General features: G+C 34.4%; 1 protein-coding gene across 2 annotated transcripts in view; it reads right to left on the bottom strand.

Moving 5' to 3' along the window:
• Positions 1-26,408, bottom strand: part of NLGN1 (neuroligin 1) — an 831,070-nt gene that overhangs the window by 748,286 nt on the left and 56,376 nt on the right. The gene's annotated exons all lie outside the window — the stretch shown is intronic.

The following is a 26,408-nucleotide window of genomic DNA, read 5'->3' as shown; positions in this document are numbered from 1 at the left end:
TGGAGCTGCAGAGAAATATGCAAGAGCTAAAAGATGAAGTCTGGAATGAGATTACAGAAATGAAACAATCTCTGGAAGGATTTACAAACAGAATGGATAAGATGCAAGAGGCCATTGATGGAATAGAAACCAGAGAACAAGAACACATAGAAGCTGATGCTGAGAGAGATAAAAGGATCTCCAGGAATGAAACAATATTAAGAGAACTGTGTGACCAATCCAAATGGAACAATATTCACATTATAGGGGTACCAGAAGAAGAAGAGAGAGAAAAAGGGATAGAAAGTGTCTTTGGAGAAACAATTGCTGAAAATTTCCCCAAATTGGGGGAGGAAATACTTGTTCAGACCACGGAAGTACACAGAACTCCCAACACAAGGGACCCTAGGAGGACAACACCAAGACACATAATAATTAAAATGGAAAAGATCAAGAACAAGGACAGAATTGTAAAGGCAGCTACAGAGAGGAAAAAGGTCACCTACAAAGGAAAACCCATCAGGTTATCAACAGATTTCTCAACAGAAACTTTACAGGCCAGAAGAGAATGGCATGATATATATATATATATTTTTTTGAGAGGGCATATCTTATATTTATTGATCAAATGGTTGTTAACAACAATAAAATTCTGTATAAGGGACTCAATGCACAATCATTAATCAACCCCATGCCTACTTCTCAACAGTCTCCAATCTTCTAAAGTATAACGAACAAGTTCTTACATGGTGAACAAATTCTTACATAGTGAATAAGTTCTTACATGGTGAACAGTGCAAGGGCAGTCATCACAGAAACTTTCGGTTTTGATCACGCATTATGAACTATAAACAATCAGGTCAAATATGAATATTCATTTGATTTTTATACTTGATTTATACGTGGATACCACATTTCTCCCTTTATTATTATTATTATTATTATTATTATTATTAATTTTAATAAAATGCTGAAGTGGTAGGTAGATGTAAGATAAAGGTAAAAAACTTAGTTTAGTGTTGTAAGAGAGCAAGTGTAGATGATCAGGTGTGTGCCTGTACCCTATGTGTTAATCCACGCTAGACACGGGCAATAAAACATCCACGTATGCGGAAGATTTCTCTCAGAACAGGGGGGGTGAGGTTCTAAGCCTCACCTCTGTTGATCCCCAATTTCTAACCTCATGGCCCCCCTGCAACTGTTCCTGTCTTAGGTTGTTCCTCCCTTGAGGAATCTTACCCGTCTCTGGCTAACCAGTCATCTTCCGGGGCCATACAGGGAGATGTAAAGTTGGTAAGTGAGAGAGAAGCCATATCGTTTGAAAAGGTTAGCTTTTTACTGCTTTGCAGATTTATGCCCTGTGGCTTCTATGCCCAGCATTTGTCTTGAGGTATCTTTAGCAATTGGAGGAATTATAATACTTGCTAAATTCGATATGAGGCACGAATTCTATTTAAGGGTTGTAATTAGGAAGGAAGAAGAAAAGCTAAAGAGGTAGCAGACGGAAGAAAACATGGGAAGATTGGTTATTTCTTTGATATATCTTCTTGCAGAGTAATTTAAGCATGTATAGTTTTTAAACTACTAATTAAATTGCACACACACATTAACATAATAGGAATACAGTTACATAACCAAAGCAGATCTATAATTACCAGCCATCTCCAGTGAGGCCAAGAAAACTAGTTAGGCACCCTAGGCATTTGTGAAAACTTATCTATGATATGGTGGATATTGTCCAACTGAACTTGAACAGTCTGAGAGAAATCAGACAAATTAAAACAACCCATTCCTGGGGACTGTTCACATCCCATATGTTCTTTTAACAGTAAATAGTCTGTAGTTGTAAGATTTTGGAGTGCTACAATTTGCACTTCTCCTAATTCTTGGTTGAGTTCCAACAGTATAGATCCAGTCAACTTTGTTGTTTTACTGTATGCACAGGGCAGCTTAGATATCTCCTTCTTCATTCCAATGGCAAGTCCAGGAACTGGTGGGGTGAATGCAGCTAAAACTGCAGCATCGCCTGGATCTTTATTGAGGTTTTTTGATGATCATCTTCTGGTATGACTCTTCCAGAGAGTGCTGATGTTAGAAGTTCTTCTTCATATCGCATCTTAGTTCATTTTCTGGGTAGCCAAATTAGGCTTTGATCCTCTGTATAAACACAAACAGACCCTTTGCCCACACTTTGATCTGCCCTTTATACCATTGTGTAGAACTCATTGGAGGTTACCACACAGGAACTGCTTTTTGTTTGTTTGTTTGTTTTGAGAGAAAGGAATATTATCAGAAAAGTGTACCTCCATAGCCTATCATCTGACACCCTTTAAGTGATCAAAGTTAAAGATATTTAAAGCATGCATTAATCGTTGATTTACAGTTAGTTTTAGCCTATCATGGAGTAATCCCCCTTTTCTTTCTTTTTTTTTTGTTATCTTTAATCTACACTTACATGAAGAATATTATGTTTACTAGGCTCTCCCCTATACCAGGTCCCTGCTATAAACCCCTTTAGAGTCACTGTCCATCAGCATAGCTAAATGTTATAGAATCACTACTTGTCTTCTCTGTGTTGTACAGCCCTCCCCTTTCTCCCACCCCCCCATGCATGCTGATCTTAGTACCCCCCTTATTCATCCCCCCCCTTATCCTTCCCTACCCATCCATCCTCCCCAGTCCCTTTCCCTTTGGTACCTGTTAGTCCATTCTTCGGTTCTGTGATTCCGCTGCTGTTTTGTTCCTTCAGTTTTTCCTTTGTTCTTATACTCCACAGATGAGTGAAATCATTTGGTATTTCTCTTTCTCCACTTGTTTTATTTCACTGAGCATAATACCCTCCAGCTCCATCCATGTTGCTGCAAAAGGTAGGATTTGCCCTCTTCTTATGGCTGAGTAGTATTCCATTGTGTATATGTAGCACATCTTCTTTATCCATTAATCTACCGATGGACATTTAGGTTGTTTCCAATTCTTGGCTATTGTAAATAGTGCTGTGATAAACATAGGGGTGTATTGGTCTTTCTCAAACTTGATTGCTGCGTTCTTAGGGTAAATTCCTAGGAGTGGAATTCCTGGGTCAAATGGTAAGACTGTTTTGAGCATTTTGATGAACCTCCATACTGCTTTCCACAATGGTTGAACTAGTTTACATTCCCACCAGCAGTGTAGGAGGGATCCCCTTTCTCCACAGGCTCGCCAACATTTGTTGTTGTTTGTCTTTTGGATGGCAGCCATCCTTACTGGTGTGAGGTGATACCTCATTGTAGTTTTAATTTGCATTTCTCTGATAACTGGCATGATATATTTAATGCAATGAAGCAGAAGGGCCTTGAATCAAGGATACTGTATCCAGCACGATTATCATTTAAATATGAAGGATGGATTAAACAATTCCCAGAAAAGCAAAACTTGAGGGAATTGGCCTCCCAAAAACCACCTCTACAGGGTATTTTAGAGGGGCTGCTCTAGAAGGGAGCACACCTAAGGCTAAACAGATGTTACCAGAGAAAATAAAATCACAGCAAAGAAAGCAGAACAACCAAATAGTAACTAAAGGCAAAAAATAAAATCAACTACCCACAAAAGCAGCTAAAGGAAACACAAAAAAGCACATAATAAAACACCCAACTTATAAAGAATAGAGGAGGAGAAATAATAAAGGAGAGAAATAAAGAATCACCACACAGTGTCTATAATAGCTCAAAAAGCAATCTAAGTTAGGCAGTAAGATACTAAAGAAGCTCACCTTGAACCTTTGGTAACCAGAAATCTAAAGCCTGCCATGGCAATAAGTACATATCTTTCAATAATCACCCTAAATGTAAATGAACTGAATGCACCAATCAAAAGACACAGAGTAATAGAATGGATAAAAAAGCAAGACCCATCTATATGCTGCTTACAAGAGACTCACCTAAAACTCAAAGACATGCACAGACTAAAAGTCAAGGGATCGAAAAGATATTCCATGCAAACAACAGGGAGAAAAAAGCAGGTGTTGCAGTACTAGTATCAGACAAAATAGACTTGAAAACAAAGAAAGTAACAAGAGATAAAGAAGGACATTAATTACATAATGATAAAGGGCTCAGTCCAACAAGAGGATATAACCATTATAAATATATATGCACCCAGCACAGGAGCACCAACATATGTGAAAAAAATACTAACAGAAATAAAGGAGAAAACAGAATGCAATGCATTCATTTTAAGAGACTTCAACATGCCACTCACCCCAAAGGATAGATCCACCAGAGAGAAAATAAGTAAGGACACAGAGGCACTGAACAACACACTAGAACAGATGGACCTAACAAACATCTATAGAACTCTACATCCAAAAGCAACAGGATACACATTCTTCTCAAGTGCACATGGAACATTCTGCAGAATAGACCACATACTAGCTCACAAAAAGAGCCTCAGTAAATTCAAAAAGATTGAAATTCTACCAACCAACTTTTCAGACCACAAAGGTATAAAACTAGAAATAAATTGTACAAAAAAAGCAAAAAGGCTCACAAACACATGGAGGCTTAACACCATGCTCCTAAATAATCAATGGATCAATGACGAAATTAAAATGGAGATCCAGCAATATATGGAAACAAATGACAACAACACAAAGCCCCACCTTCTGTGGGACACAGTGAGAGTAGTCTTAAGAGGAAAGTATATAGCAATCCAGGCATATTTAAAGAAAGAAGAACAACCCCAAATGAATAGTTTAATGTCACAATTATCGAAATTGGAAAAAGAAGAACAAATGAGGCCTAAAATCAGCATAAGGAGGGACATAATAAAGATCAGAGAAGAAACAAAATTGAGGAGAATGAAACAATAGAAAAAATCAATGAAACCAAGGCTGGTTCCTTGAGAAAATTAACAAAATAGATAAGCCTCTAGCCAGACTTATTAAGAGGAAAAGAGAGCCAACACACATCAATAGAATCAGAAACGAGAAAGGGAAAATCACGATGGACCCCATAGAAATACAAGAATTATTAGAGAATACTATGAAAACCTATATTCTAACAAGCTGGAAAACCTAGAAGAAATGGACAATTTCTTAGAAAAATACAACTTTCCAAGACTGACCAAAGAAGAAACACAGAATCTAGACAAACCAATCACCAGCAAAGAAATTGAAGTGGTAATCAAAAAATGACCCAGGAACAAAATCCCCGGGCCAGATGGATTTACCTCGGAATTTTATCAGACATACAGAGAAGACATAATACCCATTCTCCTTAAAGTTTTCCAAAAAATAGAAGAGGAGGGAATACTCCCAAACTCATTCTATGAAGCCAACATCACCCTAATACCCAAACCAGGCAAAGACCCCACCAAAAAAGAAAACTACAGACCAGTATCCCTGATGAACGTAGATGCAAAAATACTCAACAAAATATTAGCAAACCGAATTCAAAAATACATCAAAAGGATCATACAACATGACCAAGTGGGATTCATCCCAGGGATGCAAGGATGGTACAACATCCGAAAATCCATCAACATCATCCACCACATAGACCAAAAGAAAGACAAAAACTACAGGATCATCTTCATAGTTGCTGGAAAAGCATTCGACAAAATTCAACATCCATTCATGATAAAAACTCTCAGCAGAATGGGTATAGAGGGCAAGTACCTCAACATAAAAAAGGCCATATATGATAAACCCACAGCCAACATCATACTGAACAGCGAGAGGCTGAAAGCTTTTCCTCTGAGATCGAGAACAAGACAGGGATGCCCACTCTCCCCACTGCTATTCAACATAGTACTGGAGGTCCTAGCCATGGCAATTAGACAAAACAAAGAAATACAAGGAATCCAAATTGGTAAAGAAGAAGTTAAACTGTCACTATTTGCAGATGACATGACACTGTACATAAAAAAATTCTAAAGACTCCACCCCAAAACTACTAGAACTGATATCAGAATACAGCAAAGTTGCAGGATACAAAATTAACACACAGAAATCTGTGGCTTTCCTATACACTAACAATGAACTAATAGAAAGAGAAATCAGGAAAACAATTCCATTCACAATAGCATCAAAAAGAATAAAATACCTAGGAATAAACCTAACCAAGGAAGTGAAAGACCTATACCCTGAAAACTACAAAACACTCTTAAGAGAAATTAAAGAGGACACTAACAAATGGAAACTCATCCCATGCTCTTGGCTAGGAAGAATTAATATCGTCAAAATGGCCATCCGCCTAAAGCAATATACAGATTCAATGCAATCCCTATCAAATTCTTCAACGAACTGGAACAAATAGTTCAAAAATTCATACGGAAACGCCAAAGACTTCGAATACCCAAACCAATCCTGAGAGGGAAGAATAAAGTGGGGGGATCTCGCTCCCCAACTTCAAGCTTTACTACAAAGCAACAGTAATCAAGACAATTTGGTACTGGCACAAGAACAGAGCCACAGACCAGTGGAACAGAATAGAGAGTCCAGACATTAATCCAAACATATATGGTCAATTAATATATGATAAAGGAGCTATGGACATACAATGGGGAAATGACAGCCTCTTCAATAGCTGGTGTTGGCAGAACTGGACATCTACATGTAAGAGAATGAAACTGGATCACTGTCTAACCCCATACACAAAAGTAAATTTGAAATGGATCAAAGACCTGAATGTAAGTTATGAAACCATAAAACTCTTAGAAAAAAACATAGGCAAAAATCTCTTGGACATAAACATGAGTGACTTCTTAATGAACATATCTCTCCGGGCAAGGGAAACAAAAGTAAAAATGAACAAGTGGCACTATATCAAGCTGAAAAGCTTCTGTACAGCAAAGGACACCATCAATAGAACAAAAAGGTACCCTACAGTATGGGAGAATATATTCATAAATGACAGATCAGATAAAGGGTTGACATCCAAAATATATAAAGAACTCATGCACCTCAAAAAACAAAAAGCAAATAATCCAACTAAAAAATGGGCAGAAGAGATGAACAGACAGTTCTCCAAAGATGAAATTCAGACGGCCAACAGACACATCAAAATATGCTCCATTTCACTAGTCATCAGAGAAATGTAAACTAAAACCACAATGAGGTATCACCTCATACCAGTAAGGATCGCCACCATCTAAAAGACAAACAACAACACATGTTGGTGAGGTTGTGGAGAAAGGGGAACTCTCCTACGCTGCTGGTGGGAATGTAAACTAGTTTAACCATTGTGGAAAGCAGTATGGAGGTTCCTCAAAAAGCTCAAATAAACATACCATTTGACCGAGGAATTCCACTTCTAGGAATTTACCCTAAGAATGCAGCAGCCCAGTTTGAAAAAGACAGATGCACCCCTATGTTTATCGCAGCACTATTTACAATAGCCAAGAAATGAAGCAACCTAAATGTCCTTCAGTAGATGAATGGATAAAGAAGATGTGGTACATATACACAATGGAATATTATTGAGCCATAAGAAGAAAACAAATCCTACCATTTGCAACAACATGGATGGAGCTAGAGGGTATTATGCTCAGTGAAATAAGCCAGGCGGAGAAAAACAAGTATCAAATGATTTCACTCATATGTGGAGTATAACAATAAAGAAAAACTGAAGGAACAAAACAGCAGCAGAATCACAGAACCCAAGAATGGACTAACAGTTACCAAAGGGAAAGGGACTAGGGAAGATGGGTGGGAAGGGAGGGATAATGGCGGGGAAAAGGAAGGGGGTACTATGATTAGCATGTATAATTAGCATGTAGTGGGGGGCATGGGAGGGCTGTGCAACACAGTGAAAACAAGTAGTGATTCTACAGCATCTTACTTCACTGATGGACAGTGACTGTAATGGGGTGTGTGGGGGGAACTTGGTGAAGGGGGGAGCCTAATAAACATAATGTTCTTCATGTAATTGTAGATTAATGATAACAAAAAAAAAAGTTCACTTTGGCTACAATGTGGTGGATATAGCAGATTCAGGGAGCTCAGGGAGGATCTACTCATGCAGATCTTAACCAAGGAAAGAGATTAAAGTGACTAGAACTTAAGTTATGGGAGTGGAAACTGGAAACTGGCAAATTCAAAGAGGATTTTAAATTAAAAGTGATAAGTGAAAAAGGAGAGATGTCCAGCATGATTCCCTGTTTTCTGACTCAAGCAATGGTTGAAGAGGCATATTGCTTACTGGGACACAGAACACAAGAGGAAGGCTAGACATGAAAGAGTACATGTAATGTGCATGAAGGAAGGAGGAGGATATACTTTGATTTGTTGTAGATCTGTTAAACTTCAGACATCGATAAAAAATCCAACTGGAGATGTCAAGTGGGCTCCTGGACCTCTGAGTCTGGCCCATAAATACATGTTTAGGAGTTACCAGCCTTGAGGAACTCTGATACTAAATCATCACATTAAAGAGGACAAGCCTGCAGGAAATTGTGAAAGAAAAAATGAGAGTGATAGAAAGAGAAGACTAGGGAAAGAGGAAAGGGCCAGTGAGGTCAAATGCTGCTGAGATCAATAGTAAGGACGACTGGAAGTGTTCGGTGACATTGAGAGCTGATTGAACTTATCTTGGTGCAGGGCTGATGTGGAGCCAGACCGGAGTGCTTTGAAGAGAGAACAGGAGGAGAGGATGTGGGAACTTGGATGTCAACAAGTCTTTCTTAACTTTGGGCTGTGAATAGCAATAGACTAATGTGGAGAGTGAATGTGAGATCAAGATTTAAAAGATCCTCACCTTATCAGAACAATGGAACCATAAGATATGAACTTCACAAACTCTATTTTTCCTTTTTATCGGCTACATTTTGATTTATTGAAGCTGATGAAAAAATAAGTTTCAAATAAATTCAATGTAAGGGAAATCAAAACATTAACTACTTCTGGAAATACTGAACTACACATAATGAGCTATGAGTTTAAGAATCTTGGAATGTATTCCACACATTTCTTTATAAATTCACCAAACACTTTATACATACATTCTGTATAAATAAGCAAATATGTAGATTATACTCAATAACGAGAAGCAGCACTCCCTGTAGTCTACAAGTGAAAATTCTGAAATTGAAAAATGTGTGTCCATAGTGTCCAATGAAACAGAAGCAGACTTAGAAACTGCACTGACCTTTGACAGTTGTCAAGGTCTTCTGGAAGGAAGGATTATTGGTAACTAAAGCAGACTATATTTCTTATCATCAAGGTTACCCAGTAGTTATGACACATATATGCCACTGTAGACCACCTAATTACCACGTTTCTGATGTTGCCATTTTCCTGTTTTGTTGCCAATAATCCCTGTGTGTTATTTCTTCTCTTCAGTGAGCCAAGAAAACAAAGTGTCTTCAATAGGGGATAATAAGTGAAAGAGAAAAGAACCCCAGCCAGGGCTCCCTTCTATATATACATTCAGAATTTCCTCTGAAAGATATCATAAAGAGAAAATTACCAAGTATCACACCTACAGTGCTGTTCCCTGTAGCCCCTTTGGAAATGGCATTAAGTATTTCAGGATAATTAGAGATTGGTAAACCAACAAATTAATAAACTATCACCAGGTGGCCTCAAAAAGATAATGTAGTTCCTACAAATTGACAATCATTCTCAGGGAGAGCATGGGGGCCCCAGGAATGTCTGCTTCTGTAACAACTTAGTAGGCCAAATTGATCAACAATCTTAAACTATAAGTGGAACGAATGGTTTAATTCAAAAAGTAAATCTTTTACAAATGATTTTATATAAAATATATTTATAGAAATCTTTCCCATGGACAATTTTGCTTTTATAAATTATCAGATGACAGGAATAAGCCTTTGCACATTATCTCATGCTGTTCAGTATTTGGCTTGAAGCCCAGGAGAGGGTCATGCCTTTTATAATGATGGAAAATGCAACTATAAAACAGGCAAGGGCTTAGACAGTGATGCTGAGCAATGAGATAATGAGGTTCCTGCACTGCTTTGCACACAGTAGGCACTCAGCAAATACTTGCTAATGGATTTATTTGTTGCCCTCTGGCTTAATTCTTACATACTTAACTCAGTCAGTTTTAACCAAGATTTGAACTCTCCAAGTTGTTATATATGGATCTTAATAGCTGGGAGGCCTCAGGTTAGTCATGTAATGTCTTCAAGTATAAATGTCTTCATTTGTAACATACGGTCAATGATATAAATATATATAATTACATTATATATATAGCATAATGTACATATATATGCTACAACATATATGTATAGACTGTACACATATATGTATATATAACAAAAATGTATGTTGTTGCATGTTAATTCTGGGGAAAAGGAGACACTTCATATGATAAGGATTCATAAATTGTAACAGTTCTATAAAATTATATATAATTTATAAATATAACATAATTTATATATAATTCACCTTTATATAACTACAAACAGCAATTCAAATGTGAGTAGACTACAAGACTCAGAAGTAAGGTTTTAGCTTCAGTGGCTGTCTGATCACTGCTTCCTCTAAGTATTTTAACATGAAACCCCTTTGTGAAGGTCATATAGGAACTTTTAAGTACTTCTAGGGGAGAGGGTGTCATTTAAAATTCAGTGATGTGTGCCATTGTCTATTCTCTTTCCAACTTGTTCTACATTTAGTATTTTTATGTTGCACCAAGTTGTTAATACCTTTCCAGCTGGTGATTGATTCCTCAGGAAAAAAAAAACCCTATACTTTCCAGTATAAAGAATAAACAATATTTGGCAAGATACACAAACATGCACACACACACAAATGAACTTCAAACATGTGTGCACACAAAGAAAACATTAGCTAGAAAAGTATGTAGTCCTCTTGTGAAAACCTGAAATTGTGGCAACATCTGAGTAGTAGTTCATATTTTCTGGGAGCATTTATTAAATACATAGCCTGACATGGCACAAACCTCAAATCAACTTAATTTGTGTCATCTAAGAGTTCACACATGAATAAAGGTAACACATTTCATTGAAATTACTCCTTTAAACCTGGAGATTTATATGCTTTATAGATTTAAGACATAAGATCCTCTCTTCTCTTCTCAAATCTCTAGGAAAATTATCAAGAACTAGACTTAATGTTTATTACCAAAAAATTAATAATCGCTTCTGAACACTGAAGAATAGACATCCACTCTTTTTAATAATAAAGTTTGATAGCTGTCAAAATGAACTACATACCACTTGAAATGTTTAAACCTCCAAAAATATCTGTGGATGAATTATTACAATATGAGTTAAAATATAAAGTTGTAACTATTTAGCAACCCCAAAGTGTAGGACATGACTGGCATTACTAAATGAAGAATGAGTGATAGGATACAATGTCAGGATCTGCCATGGACTTGAAAACTGTGGGTACTCAGACACCCTGCGTTGCCGGCCCAAGATTGCACTGAGGTATGTCAGAACCCTGTGCAGACTAATAATTTAGAACCAACCAACAGTCTTCAAATAATTGTTCAGCATTATTTAATGAGCCAAGGAAAAACCAACTTTCTTTTGATAAAAATTTTATATCTGTATTCTTTTATATTATGAGGTTTTCTTACATACACTGAACATGGCAATAAAATTTTAATATGCCTGGAATTACCTTCCATTTCACAATTTTTTCCACGTCCTCAAAACTGGACAAAATCACTAATAATGGTGGTATCATAAGTGGTACATAGTAAACAGGACTACGTAGTATGATGAAGGAGAATTTCTAAATGAGAAGTAAATAGAGAAAGTCCCTTCCAATTTTGTACTTTAGGTTTTGTTTTGGCTTCTCTGTTTGCTTATTTGTAATGTTTTCCAGTTTCTCACAAGATATTTATTACTAGAACTTAGGGAAGTCTGAGAGCTAAGCCTTCAGATGTCATCCAATTTCCCAGTCACAACTCTGAAATATCTTATTGGCAGAGTTAAACCTGGAGGACATCAGCTTGGTAGGTACAGACACATAATTATTAGATTACCATTAAAAGCCAGCAGGTGCTTTTTTTAGTGTCTGCTATGTACCAAGCTTTGTGTTTCGTGTTGGGGTAAACAAGAAGCAGCTGGTCAGGCCTTCATGAAGGTCACAGTACAGCAAGAAATAGAGACAATTTGGTAGGGCGATAGTATCACATGTACAGACTGTTGTGATTAGAAAAGTATAAGCCCAGGGTGTCATGGAGGCTTGCACCATGGGGACTAAACCAATGGCTGGAGTGTCAGAGAAGGACTTCCACAAAAATGAAGTTATTTGAAGGAATAATATTACTCAATTTGGGGGAAAGGTTTAGAAAAACTGGCATTTACCACCCTGCAAGTGGAAATGTAAATTAGTGCAAATTTGAAAAAGAACGAGTTACTGATCATACCTAATGCCTTATAAAAATTTCCGATCTTCTCACCAACAGAGGAGTTTTTATGATTAAAATTACCAGATATATACAGATATATGTAAAAAGACATTTATGGCAGTATTGTTTATGTAGACTATTTTTTAAGACATAAAACAAGTGCCATAGTTAAGATCATTTTTTTAAAGCAAACATTAAAAATAGCCTAGGCTACTTGGGTCTTGAATGTACACTTTTCTTTCCAATGCAAATGTTCATTTTATGACTGACTTTTAATAGACTATCAATTTGTAATTGTCAAAAGTTCTAAGTGGTGTATATTCAAAATTTTTCCAAAGGTGAGGTATGATTTGAAGACAGTTTCTGTATTTACAAATCATTTTGAAGCTTTTTAATAAGCGTTTTATGTTTTGTTTACCTGTGCATTAAAAATTATGTTATGAAATAGGTATATATGTATCCATGTATAATGTTAGTCCCAGGATTTTCACAAAAAGAAGTGTCTTTTTTGTGATATCTTGTGAGCAGTATTGCTGGCTTACTGGATATCTAAAGAGAGTTAGAAAAGGCTTTCTGAAGAAACAATGACAAAGTCAGAAAACAAATAGCTTTTGTCTAGAGAAAATGTGTTCATGGTGATTTGTAGAAAACAGTGCCCTCACTCCAAGGTATAACTTTCTTTCCCTGACATTTTAAAATTAATTGGTACTTCAGACTAAAAAGATTGAAGATTAGAATAAGAAAAACTTAAAAAGGTGCTGGTAGAATAACAGAAGCCTCAAGGCTTCAAAATCTCTGAGTTGGATTAAGAAGGGATTTAGTAATTAATAAGTTAATAAGTTAAAACAAGAAGTGATATTTCTTTAAATCTTACTCTAATTAACTGTGTGCTCTGTTTAAATATGTAATGTTAATTAGCTATACTGATCTATTTTTATACTGTATTCCCATTAAGGAAAATCCTCTGTCAGCCACATTTATGTTCATATTCCAAACTCACAACAAAAGCATGGGTGTCAACTGTGATGAGCTAACATCACAAAGGCTAAATATTCACGAGCCCTTGATTGAAGAATCCATATAGCCTCTCCACTGCTCATGAGCTCAATGTAGCCCAGATTTTCCCATACTTGGATAAAAAAATTTACCTATTTAATATTCCAAACACCTAATTAGTTCCAATTTCTGCAAGATAAAGAAAAAATAAAGTACATGTGTGTATATCTTCAAGTTAGTCCAGTTCTCCTGAACTATATGCTATATTTTTGATGAATATAAATTTCAGTATTTTATATACTTATATAAAATAACACTTCTTATTTTTTATTAGTGGGAAATATTTATTGAGTGAATGTCTACCTATACCCAATATTCCAGAATACTCAAGAAGCATGATATTCAAAATGGGATTCCTGAACCAGCACTGCAGGCACACTCAGTAGCCCATCAGAGAGAAACCCAGGCCTCCACAGACTTCCTGAATCACAATATTCTTTTTGGTAGAATTTTCAGGTAATTCATACGTAACTGAGAAAATATTTTTTACTCTGAATTAAAAAAAAAAAAACCTTTATCACTTTGCAATATATACAAATATTGAATCATTATGTTGTACATCTGAAATTAATATAATGTTACATGTCAATTATATCACAGTAAAAACCTTTATAAAAACTAAAGAAAACCTAACTGGTGTTTGCAAAACAGGACAGCTACATGCAAGAAAATGAAACTGGATTATTGTCTAACCCCATACACGAAAGTAAACTCAAAATGGATCAAAGACCTGAATGTAAGTCATGAAACCATAAAACTCTTGGAAGAAAACATAGGCAAAAATTTCTTGAATAAAAACATGAGCAACTTTTTCCTGAACGCATCTCCTCAGGCAAGGGAAACAAAGTCAAAAATGAAAAATGGGACTACATGAAGCTAAAAAACTTCTGTATAGCAAAGGGCACCATCAGCAGAACAAAAAGGCATCCTACAGCATGGGAGAATATATTTGTAAATGACATATCCGATAAGGGGATAACATCCAAAATATATAAAGAACTCACACACCTCAACACCCAAAAAGCAAATAACCCTATGAAAAATGGGTGGAGATTATGAACAGACATTTCTCTAGAGAAGAAATTGAGATGGCCAACAGGCACATGAAAAGATGCTCCACATTGCTAATTGTCAGGGAAATACAAATTAAAACCACAATGAGATACCACCTCACACCAGTTAAGATGGCCAACAAAGAAAAGAATAGGAACCACACATGCAGGCAAGGATGTGGAGAAAGGGGAACCCTCCTACACTGCTGGTGGGAATGTAAACTAGTTCAATATTTGTGGAAAGCAATATGGAGGTTCCTCAAAAAACTAAAAATAGAAATACCATTTGATCTGAGAATTCCACTCCTAGGAATTTACCCAAAGAAAACAACTTCTCAGTTTCAAAAAGACATATGCACCCCTATTTATCACAGCACTATTTACAAGAGTCAAGATGTGGAAGCAACCTAAGGGTCCATCAGTAGATGAATGGATAAAGATGTGGTTCATATACACAATGGAATACTATTCAGCCATAAGAAAGAAACAAATCCTACCATTGGCAACAACATGGATGGAGCTAGAGGGTATTATGCTCAGTGAAGTAAGTCAGACAGAGAAAAACAAATAGCAAATGATTTCCCTCATTTGTGGAGTATAACAACAAAGCAAAACTGAAGGAACAAAATAGCAGCAGACTCACAGACTCCAAGAAAGGACTAGTGGTTACCAAAGGGGAGGGTGGGAGAGTGGTGGGGGAGGGCGGGTAGGGAGGGAGAGAGAAGGGGATTGTGGGGTATCATGATTGGTGCACATGGTGTGTGTGGGGTCACAGGGAAGACAGTGTAGCTCAGAGAAGACAAACAGGGACTCTGTGGCATCTTACTACACTGATGGACAGTGACTACAATGGGGTATGGGGGGGACTCAATAATAAGGGTGAATGTAATAACCACATTGTTTTCCTTGTGAAACCTTCATAAGAGTATGTATCAATGATACCTTAATTTAAAAATTAAAAAAAAAAACAAAGAAAACCTTTAATAAAATTCATAGCACTCACTCCCCTTAATTCACCTAGTAATCCTTTATCAAACATTTTTCATACTGTTATTATTATATTACCTGAAGGTTGGAGAAGGCCTGGGATTTCAGGTTAAATTTTTAGAGTTTGTATTTAGAAGAATGAGAAAGGGGATGGTAAGGTGTGGGTGTACACAGCATGCATTTATTAAGAAGAAAGTAGGACTAGTTCTACTTGATGAGTGAGAGGGAAATCCACTCCAAATCCATGCTGATTGGCTCCAATTTAGAGCATTAACATATAAAGAAAAAAAAATACATGAAACAACAAAAGCTAAATGTTTTAAACAATTAGCAAAATCAAAAAGGGTAAAATAATAGGTTTTAAAACTACTACAAAAATAAAGAACAAGAAATAAATACAGAAAAAATAACAGATAAAATCAGTAATATAAATTGAAAAAGTTACAGTGATTAGGATAATAATATTAATAATATAGAAACAAAGGTTTGAGGGAAACACTATCAAATTAATAAAATATGGCCATCAGCACATGAAAAACTGCTCAATATCATCAGTAAGAAAAAAAGTCCAATTAAAATCCCAGTAAGATACCAATACAACTATACACTGAGCAGATGGCTAAAAATAAAAGAGTGACAACACACCAAACACACACACACACACACACACACACACACACATGCAACTAGTAACCCAGAATATTCACTAATTGTTGAAAAAGACATGGAAATACATGGAATCATTATTTGGAAGGTATATGTATGCAAGTTTGTTATGTAAGTCTTTAAAAACTGTCAGAAATTTTAAAATATGAAAATAATCTGAGTAAATGCTTTTTTATATATATTTCAGTTAAATCATTCATTATGCATGTGTTAGATTTTTTTCTATGTTTGTTTTATAGAGTAGTGGCTGAACATCTGAATTCTTATGTTTCACTGCCTAAGTTTTAATTGCAGTTTTCCACTTACTAGCTGTATGGACCTGGACAAGATCATTAGCCTTATTGTACCTCACTGTCCTCATCTAAATATACAAGTAATAAGAGTACCATTTTCATCTGGTGGTTGTAAACATTGAGAGTTTATGCATGTGTAGCACTTGTAATTTTGCCTAACACCGGATAAATACTTAAAATGTTAGCTATTTTAATATTACTACATACATATATTCACTCAGGTACATCACTCACTCCACATAAATTTCTAACAGACAAGAATACATAATAAAGATGTTGAATAACTGATTTCCATTTTTATTAGCAGGTTCAACTGATTAACACAAATTGAAGTTTGTTCTGAGATGTTGAAATGATAACATTTTATATTCTTTGGACCAAGGAGCATGTAAAAATGAATCCCTTCACTGTTGAGGCAAAATAGGGCAAATATTCACAAGGCAGAGACTGTGGTTCATACCTCATAAACACGCCTGGATTGAATTCTCAGACAAGTGACTCAACAGCTGTGTGACCTGGGGCATGATATTTAATGTTGATGAACTTCAATTTATTCATTTGTAAAATGAGGTTGATAATTCCCATAAGCATATATTGGGAAATAAATGAAATTTACTATATGTAGAACATTAATACAGAGTATGGCACATAACATAAACTCAATGTGGAACTCTTCTCTTTTACTACTTGAGCAATATTTATGATGTGTGGTAATAAGATGTCTCAGGGACCACTGACAATGACCTGCAGCTGGAGAATAAGCTCAAAGATCCAGAAAGTTCCTTCAACCAGTAATCCTAGAGATATAATCATATATGCCATATTAGAATGTAAACATGCTATATTTTAAGGCCAAAGCAGAGGGTTCACTAACACGATTAAATTTTCAGATATGGAGAATACTATTTGTATTTTTACTAAGTTATTTTTATAAAACAAACCAAAAGACTATGTAAGTAATTGACAGAAATATGGAATGATTAAGAAAAAATTCCAGGGAAATATGGAAGGATTATGCTTAGAACTCCATAGTTTTTAATATTAACATTTTTTAATATTGTATTATTTTGAGTTGATATCTTCTTAGGAAATTTGTGTCTCTAGGACTTAAAAATGAAGTATATTGATCATGAGAGGTATGAGTATATATTTTTAAATTATGTACATTTTATTACCAACAGCATATTCACAAAAATCTCATTCTTGTTGTCTAGTTGCTCAATACATAAAAACCAATTTATTTATGCTACCATATTCTTTTATAATTCAGTGTAGATAATTTAATCAAAGGTTAGTTTCTTTTATCTTTCTTTAATGTTCTTCCAGCCTATTCTGCTTCTCTGTTAGCCCTCTGATGCAGTTAACTAGTATGTTTCCAATGGATTCTGATTTAATGTTTAAAAATATCTCATCTTGCCAATTATATTTTTTTAAATGTAATTATGACTAATTCATTACTATATTCCAATCTCTTTATAATTTAATAACTTTAATAGAAACAAGAACCATGTACATGCACATGAATTTTAACCTTGCCTAGAAAATATCCAAATATACAGGAAATACTAAGGTTACAAATGATATCATTTATGACTTTCATCTGTTTCTGCATTCAAATATTGTTTAATTGACTCAGAAGAAGTAATGAACCAAAACAATTTGAAACAATAATACATAAAATAGTGAGGTGGTAGTGATTAAAGTAAAATATTATTTTAAGATTTTTATGTTGATAGGAAGGTAGAGTCATTTTTTTATGTAAGTCCTGTTTGGCAAGTAGGAATGTTTAAAAAAAATGTAAGTATAATACAAGATAGAAATAGAATATAAAACATATAAAATAGACTAAAGAAAATGACATCAAACAGAAGGCAGGAAAAATGAAAAGCAAGAAAAAACAAAAAAATAAAAACAATAAATCAAGCTAGTAATTATAAGGCACATAATAAGATAAAAAAGAAGAAATTTAAATGTGTCAGAAACCACAATGAACATACTTTAAATAAATGTATCAGCTCAGAGATAAAAACTCTTAGAATTCATTAAAAATGACAGCCCTATGCTGTTAAGAAAAGAAACAACTAAGACATAATAACAGGGAAAGTATAAAAGAAAGGAATGAAAAAGGAGAAATTGGGCAAACTCTCTGAAAGGAAAACTAGTGCACTTATATTGATTTCAGAGAAAATATACTTCATGGCAAAAAGAAATATGGGGGATAAGTTGAGTAATTATATAGTAATAATGAAGAACAATTCATTATGACATAATAATAATTCACCTGTAATTCCCAGTAATGTTGGTACAAAATACATCAAAGATGTTAATAAAATTATAAGGAGAAATAAACAAAAACAAAAATTGAATTTAGCAATTTTAACACAGGTATCTTAATATTTGACAGACAAAACAGACAAAAATACTAGGGCATGGAGGAGTTAGAAAGACAAATAACATCTAATGGATGAATACAAAACTCTAGCAAAACAATTAGTGAATAAATATTATTGCAAAACATGCAGAATATCTACAAAAACTGATCACAAAAATTTAACAAATACCAAAGGACTGTTATCATACAAACAAAATAGAACAAAAGAAATAAAAATTTAACCCCCAAATCCTCATATCATGGTTTGAAAATATATAAGTAATCCTTAAAGTTATCCACAGGTCAGAGAAGAAATCATAAAGGTAATTAGTAAATATATAGATTAGTATAGTAATGAGGACACTATACATTTTTCTGGGATACATCTGCAGGAGTACTAAGGGGACTATTCATAAGCTCAAATGAATATATCAGAGATAAAAAGGAATGAACTGAATTTGTAAATGATTATGTTAAGAGATTTTTTAAGGAAACAATATTAATTTGAAATCATTAAAAGAAAGGGAATTCTGTTGGAACAGAAATCAATGAAATATACAAATTAGTTACAATAAAGATAAATCAGGCAAAAGTTAATTATTTGAAAAGAAACTGAGAAAACAAAAACTCCAAAACCAAAGAGTATTGTTTTGCTCAGGTGTGCAGACTGAGCAGAAGACAGCCAGCCATGAGATGGGAGGATAAAATAGTGAAGAAACTTAGACTTAGACTCTTGCTTCTTTCCCACCATTGCCTTAAGCTAAATAATACCTGTTCTATGAGCTGCAGTGACTCAGAGCTCCAGTTTAGGGATCCAAGAAGTACCTGAGGGTGGTACAGAGCTTTATGCTTGTGGAGGAGTAAAAAAACACAGAAGAGGAACTAACAAGCTCCATGAAGTCTTTCCTACACAATTTTTGTTCCAAATCCCTAGACTGATAATTACAATTTAACATTCTTAGCTTTTGTGTTCAATGAACCCCTTTGACAGTCTGGTGAAGCCTACAAATCTCATTTCAAAATATTTGTAAATAAAGTGAATAAAATACAACATTACAAATGAAAATCAAGATGAGATTTTGTTTCATACATAATGGTCCCTGGATCTTATGTGTTCTCCTAATGCTGTTTCTCCTCATAGTCGAAGAGTGGAGGCTTGACCCGAAGACATTCTGTGGAGCAAGAGAGATTTTCTGATTTTGTGTTGTGTGGGCCTCACTTGCCCCATATGGTTAACCCACCCCCTCACTCCCTGGCTCATTAGAGTGAATGGGACTACCATCTAAGCCAGACCAGTGAGGACTGCCTGACAAGGTATTCCCGGGGAAAATGGAATGGGGGCTGGAGAGGGGAAGAAGGAAGAAAAGAGCGACATTTCCTGACCACTCTCTTTAAAGTAGCCTCCAGGAGAAACATTAAAAAGTCAATAGATTTCACTCAAAATACCAAGTAATTTAATTTTTTATTTGAAGTCTGTGTGTGATATTTGGAGGATATAAAAAATGTTCCTGTAAGACACTTAGACAAGAAAACATGCAAATATCCAGGAAATTTTTGTTATTATATGTAAGGTATGGAGATGGGGGAAATGGTGGTTAGGAATATAAAAGATTACCAAAACCAGAAGACAGATAGATCCTTGTTGTGGGGGGAAAAAAATCAAGAATATTAAAACATTTGTATTGCAAGATAAATGAGTGATTTCAAAAACACTTCAGAAAGAAATGTGAGATCCTGTTCATACCTTACATAAAAGAGAAATTCAGGTGAATTAAAGTTTATTATAAAAAGTGAAAATAAAAAAGCACTAGAAATGTATACAGATTAGTAGTATAATCTAAGAGTAAGGAAGACATTTCCATATATGCCATCAGAATAAAAAAACACACACATAGCGCTCTTTGATAATATATAAGTGAAACACCATTAAATATCACCACAAACAAAATTGGAAGACCAATTAAAATTTAGGGAGACTGGGTAGGGATTTGAAAAACAAAGTCACTGTGTGTAAATTAATAGGAGAGATAAGTAAAAGACCTCAGCAATTCATAAAAGGAAAAAAATGACTAACAAATATAAAAATGTGTTTCATCTTATTAATATCAAAGAAATGAACATTAAAGTACCAATGAAATGTAATTTTGTCACTTATCAAAGTACCGAAGGTTTTTCAAATGAAAATATTCATGCTAAATTAGGGTGTGATGGGGTGGGTGCTTTCACACTGTGCTGGTGAGAATGTAAACTAGCATAAAATACTCCTCCGGAGCAAATTGGGAATGTCTTTCAAAAAGCCTCAAAAATCTTCATAGATTTAATTCAGCAGTTAAACATCTAAGTAACTCTCTTTAAAAAATTTTCAAAATGTTGAACAATGATCATCTCATTATTTAAGATAAAAAATACTGAATTCACAAAATATTCAACAATAGAAGACTAATATATCACGATACACCAATAAAATGTTATATCCAGAAACATACTTGATTTGAAGAATATGTCAAACATAGAAGTATATATATATGGTCCTCATCAAATATTAAATGAAAAAAGCAAAATATAAAAACATTTAAAATCGGATCCAAATTTGGTAAAATAAAAAATTAACATTAATAAGGCCAGAATAAAATAGACCAAGTTGATAATAGTTATTATTGGCTCTAAATTATAGTTCTTTGAATACTTAGTTTCCTTTTTATCTTTTCCATGATGATTCATATTACATTATAATCAGAAAAATAATAAACATTATTTCAAAATAGGAGATACTCCAATATATGTTTCCTTAGTTGTTATGAATCATTACTGAATCTCATCAATTCTGGAAAAAAATTAAATTCTGCATTTAAGACCTCTCTAAAATAGCATAATTTAGACATAATTGTTGTATCATCGGGAGCATGGATTCTGCAGCCAGACTATCTTGGTCTGAATGTTGAATGCCAACTTCCTAGCCCTCGATTTCCTCATCTTAAAAATCAGATTACTATTACTAGTCTAATAATAATATCTATCTCAAGGCATGTTTGTGAAGGTTAAATGAGTTAAAATATGTGAAGTATTTAGGTGACTGCCTGACACATGATATACAACATAAGGGTTTGTGTACACACATGCGCATGCACATACACACATGCTTGCTGAGCTCAAAAAACACTACTTAATACTCAGTGGATCTTATTTTACTTCTCTTGTGATGAACAAACTAAACAGTGTGGAGTTTGGCTACCATCTAGGTAGTTTCAAAGACTATAGTTACTAAATTCAAGTAACATTTATTGAAAGAGCTTAGAGACCTAGATATGTGATTGACTAATTAAATGGAATAATTAAAAAGTAAGAACTATCACCTAGCCAATTTATCTGGAGATTTCCTATTGATAAATTAGAATATTTACTACATTTACTACCAGTTTAATCAGACTAAATCCTGTTGATTGGGTAATTATGGAATGAGATACAGAAAGTAACTGCTGTAAATATGTCTTAATATCTATCCAGACTCCATGAGTAACATCTGAGACCTATTCCTCTTTTTACATTCTCCATTGGTTCATGCAAACCTGAGTGCGTATGTTCAGAGGATCACCTATATAGCACGTTCATCTGTAATATATTTCAAAACTGGAGAAGGGAAAATGAACTTTGGTTTATTTTATATTCTCTGTTCAGTGAAAGTTAGATATTAATTTCAAATGGAAAACCAATCTTCATTTTTTTTTCAAGAAGCAACTCATGCATTTCTCTTCTCTATCATTTTAATGTCATTCATCTGATTCTGAGTCTGCAAATCCATAACATAAAACCTAGTTTGTGGCCAGTCCTAGGATTCATATGCATTTGCAAGTTTCATTTGAACAAATGAAAAAAATAATAATAAAGGGTCAGAGAAGAGGGGTTGACTAAATTCACACAAACAATACATGGCAGCACTAGAATATACTCCAATTCCTTGAGACCAAGTCTAGTATATGTTCAACTGTCTTATATAATAAACACCCTACAACTTGTCCATCACTTTACATATCCAGGTCAAATTCCATTCTAGTTCTCTTCAGAAGACAGTTAAAATCTCCATCACTGTCTGCAAGTCCCCTACTTGACTCCAATGCTTCTTACTTTTATAACTTCTCTAATTCACATACACAAAAAAAATAACAATAGAAGATGGTTATGTGTTATCTCCAATGTTAAGCCCGCTTTCTCAAATCATAACAAATTTTCTCCTTTGTTGAGGACAGTTATTTTCTGTCTCAGATAATTTCAACGGCTTCCCTCCATCCCATTCCCAACCCCTGTGGTCTTGGCTGGACTTTCAAACATAGTTCCCCACCCCTACCTTAGAGTAATTTTTCAAATAGTTGAGTAACAGATTTATAATTATGTATGTAGTTATTTTGCCTAACTGTTTTAACTCCACAAAGCTACAATATTAACCTTATCTAATACAATATTAACCTAATCTTTCTTCTCATACAGGTTAACAAAAGAAAATTCATTTTATATATATATATATATATATATATATATGTATGTATGTATGTATGTATATATTATTATAAAATGTTACCTTTTTTGCCCTGCTGGTCAAAGGGAAGCATCAGCTTACTTCTGAGCTGAGTTATGTCTTCCGGCCAAGTGGGGTTTTTATTCTCTTCTTGGCCTTCTCCTTAGGTAATTCTCCAGCTTATCTCACTCTACTCTCAAGTAATCAATATTTATGAGACACTGGAGGCAGAGAACTATAGTCATAAAATATCATAACACCATGTCGACTTCACTAATTTCTCAAAGAAGAAAACGACTCTCTTCCTTCCTTTCTCCCCATTAGCAGGACTGAATGCCAATTCTTTTAAAGCCCATTGCTTGTTTAGTTAATAAACGGACCCAATTAACTGATTTCTAACATTTAGCATTTGGTCTCTTTTAGAAACTGTTACAGATGCAAAGATTAAAGTATTAGCATTACTTCCAAAATTTTATAAATCTTGCTAAGATTAGTCAAAAAAGATGAAACATACTCTTGAAGAATGATTAGTAATAATTGCTATTCAGTCAATCATTAATTAAAGCATGCTACAAATACTTGTTAAACTTCCACCATGTATCAGTGTGAGGCTCTGGGGATTTAAAAGAGGACAGGATGTAGTACTTGCTCCCAAAAAGGTTTGTTCTAATACACAGTCAGACTTGTAAACAAAAGTTAGCATACCGTATGAGATATTTTCCCTTTAATCGGCTGATTCTAATTTCTACATTTTGTTTGGAAATAAAAATAATAATGAACAATTTAGATATTTAGATGGCATATAAGAGTTCTGAGTAATCAGGTGTTAGGTAATGAATAAAGCAACCAAAAAATACTTTTTGACAATCAACATGCATTTATCAACCAAACCATGTCACAATAACTTTGAAAATATTATATTAAACAAGTGTGGTTCTCAAGTTTTTCTGTTGTGTTCTTATAAATAATTTTGGACATTTCATTAAATGCTGTGTATCTGTATGTGCTGATGTATACTTTATATATATATATATGGATATGTATCTGTATTATCTATACTTTTATGGATATATCTATATCGGATATAGATATATCTGATACAGATATATTCGTAACTATATATTTTTTTAAGAAAATGAATTGGAATTACTTTTTTTAGGATGATGCAACATTCCACAGACAATGTGGTCCTTTTCCCATATACGAATTCCAGAATTGTTTGTCAAACCAAGTATTGATCCAGGTTTATTTTGTTTGTTTTCGAGTAAAAGAAGTACAATTCTTTTATAAAGTACTAAAGATCCTACCTCATGCTAGCTGAGGGTGGTTTTAAGGCTCCCAAAGTCTTAAACATCAAAGGAAGAAGATGAAGTGGGGGAAGGAGAGGAGAGAGGGAGGAGGGAAATTGGGTGAGAGGAGAAGAAGAAAAATTACACACAATACTATAAGCTTCACTAGAGATCTGGCCCAGGTTAACAACATATTTTTCTTCAACTCTGTTCTAGATTTGAGGTGAACAGTGGCACTTTTTCCTGCTGCTACTAGAAGAAATTTTATAAGGAAAAGGTAATCCTGTGCCAAATTACTGCAGAGACTGACATTCTTAATTTTCAGACATAGGAATCTGCCACCTCGTTAAAGGGAGTGCTGTGTTATTAGCCCACTGGCATCCAGGCAGCTGTAGTGCACACAGCACGCTTGTCCTCCTGACCAGTAAAAAAGATGCTGAGAAGCTCATTTAAGAATATTTCTTTGGGGACTGAAGAGAGAATATACATATTAAAGTAGGCTAGGAATTTTTGTCCAATGCAAAAAACAAATCCATTATTTTATTACACAATATTCTTATTTACAAACAGACAGCTGGAAGTGGGGGAATTGATGGGAAGAAGTGAGAGGGAGCTTTCTGGACAAGACCATGTTGTATCATTTTCTGTGAGGAGTAGTTCTCAAAGTTCAGATTTCTTAAGCAGCAGTTACATCATTGAAGTATTAGGTTTATAATTCTTTCTCCCTGGAATTCAAGGTCCATATTTAAAGGTCATAGCAGAAAAAGTTGAATTCATTATAAACATCTTTTTGCAAATCAGCATTTACAGGATTTCAGTGCTCATTTTCCATAGTAGAGGATTAATCCCTACTTTTAACCAACAGCCAACATTCAAAATCACAGAGAAGACAATGTCTTCTTTGAAGTTTTGTTTCATTATTTTAGGAAAGCCAGGCATTCTTTTTTGCAAAGTACAGATTCTCTATTGGCAGTAATTACCAATACAGTTTTTTAATTTTTTTAAAATTTGTAATAGCTTAAATTTGCAAATTTAAGAAAAAACATTTAAATTTTTCATAGGAAATCTTAATATGAGGAAGGATGATGGATCTTCCTGGATTTCTTCTGTGTGTTTACTGACTCATTGGCTATCAGGGATTTTGATTTCTCATTACATGAAAAATTCCTCATACTACATACTTGAAAATAAGCTTTACATAGAATTGACAGATTTACTCCTTCACTATATTTTTTATGAAATAAATACTAATTTCTTAGATACTGTGTTTTTGATAGAATTCATAATCCAAAACTGTTTAATTATTAATGATAAGAGATTCATCAAGCCAAAAGATTCCTGCGAAGATGGATAAAAACAACTTTTTAACTTATATGGGTCAAAACTCAGTGTTGAGCAAATATGCCTTAACATGGTTATAAACAACAGGTTTTTTCCTTTAAGCTGCGGATTGAAAAATGCTAAGAACAAGATCCTGTAGGTACAGTAATTAAATTCTCTAAAAACTTGTGTCCTTTTGACATTTTTTTCTGTGCTCACATCTCAAATAGGGACTATTCCTTTATTAATAATAATAAAAAAGCAAAATAATAATTTTAGACCAAAATAGTGAATAGAAGATAATTTTAATAAGTCCAAGCTGGGTGGTGATATTAATCAATTCCTTCTACGCAAGTCACAATGTTAGATACTGGGAGCTCTGCAAGGTTAACTCAAATACAATATGCTAAATAAAGCTACTCTACATTTTACCTATCTAATATAATTCCTGACTACAAATTTTATTCTTAAAATATCTTTCATATCCTTCCAAGGCAAGGAACACCATTTCCTGTATGGATCACATATAAACTTTCTATGTAGTGCAAGGTTT

This window comes from Manis pentadactyla, chromosome 1, assembly GCF_030020395.1.
Source record: "Manis pentadactyla isolate mManPen7 chromosome 1, mManPen7.hap1, whole genome shotgun sequence".
Lineage (NCBI taxonomy): Eukaryota > Metazoa > Chordata > Mammalia > Pholidota > Manidae > Manis > Manis pentadactyla.
The sequence above is the reverse complement of the archived record's forward strand: the minus strand, read 5'-3'. Positions and strand labels throughout refer to the sequence as shown.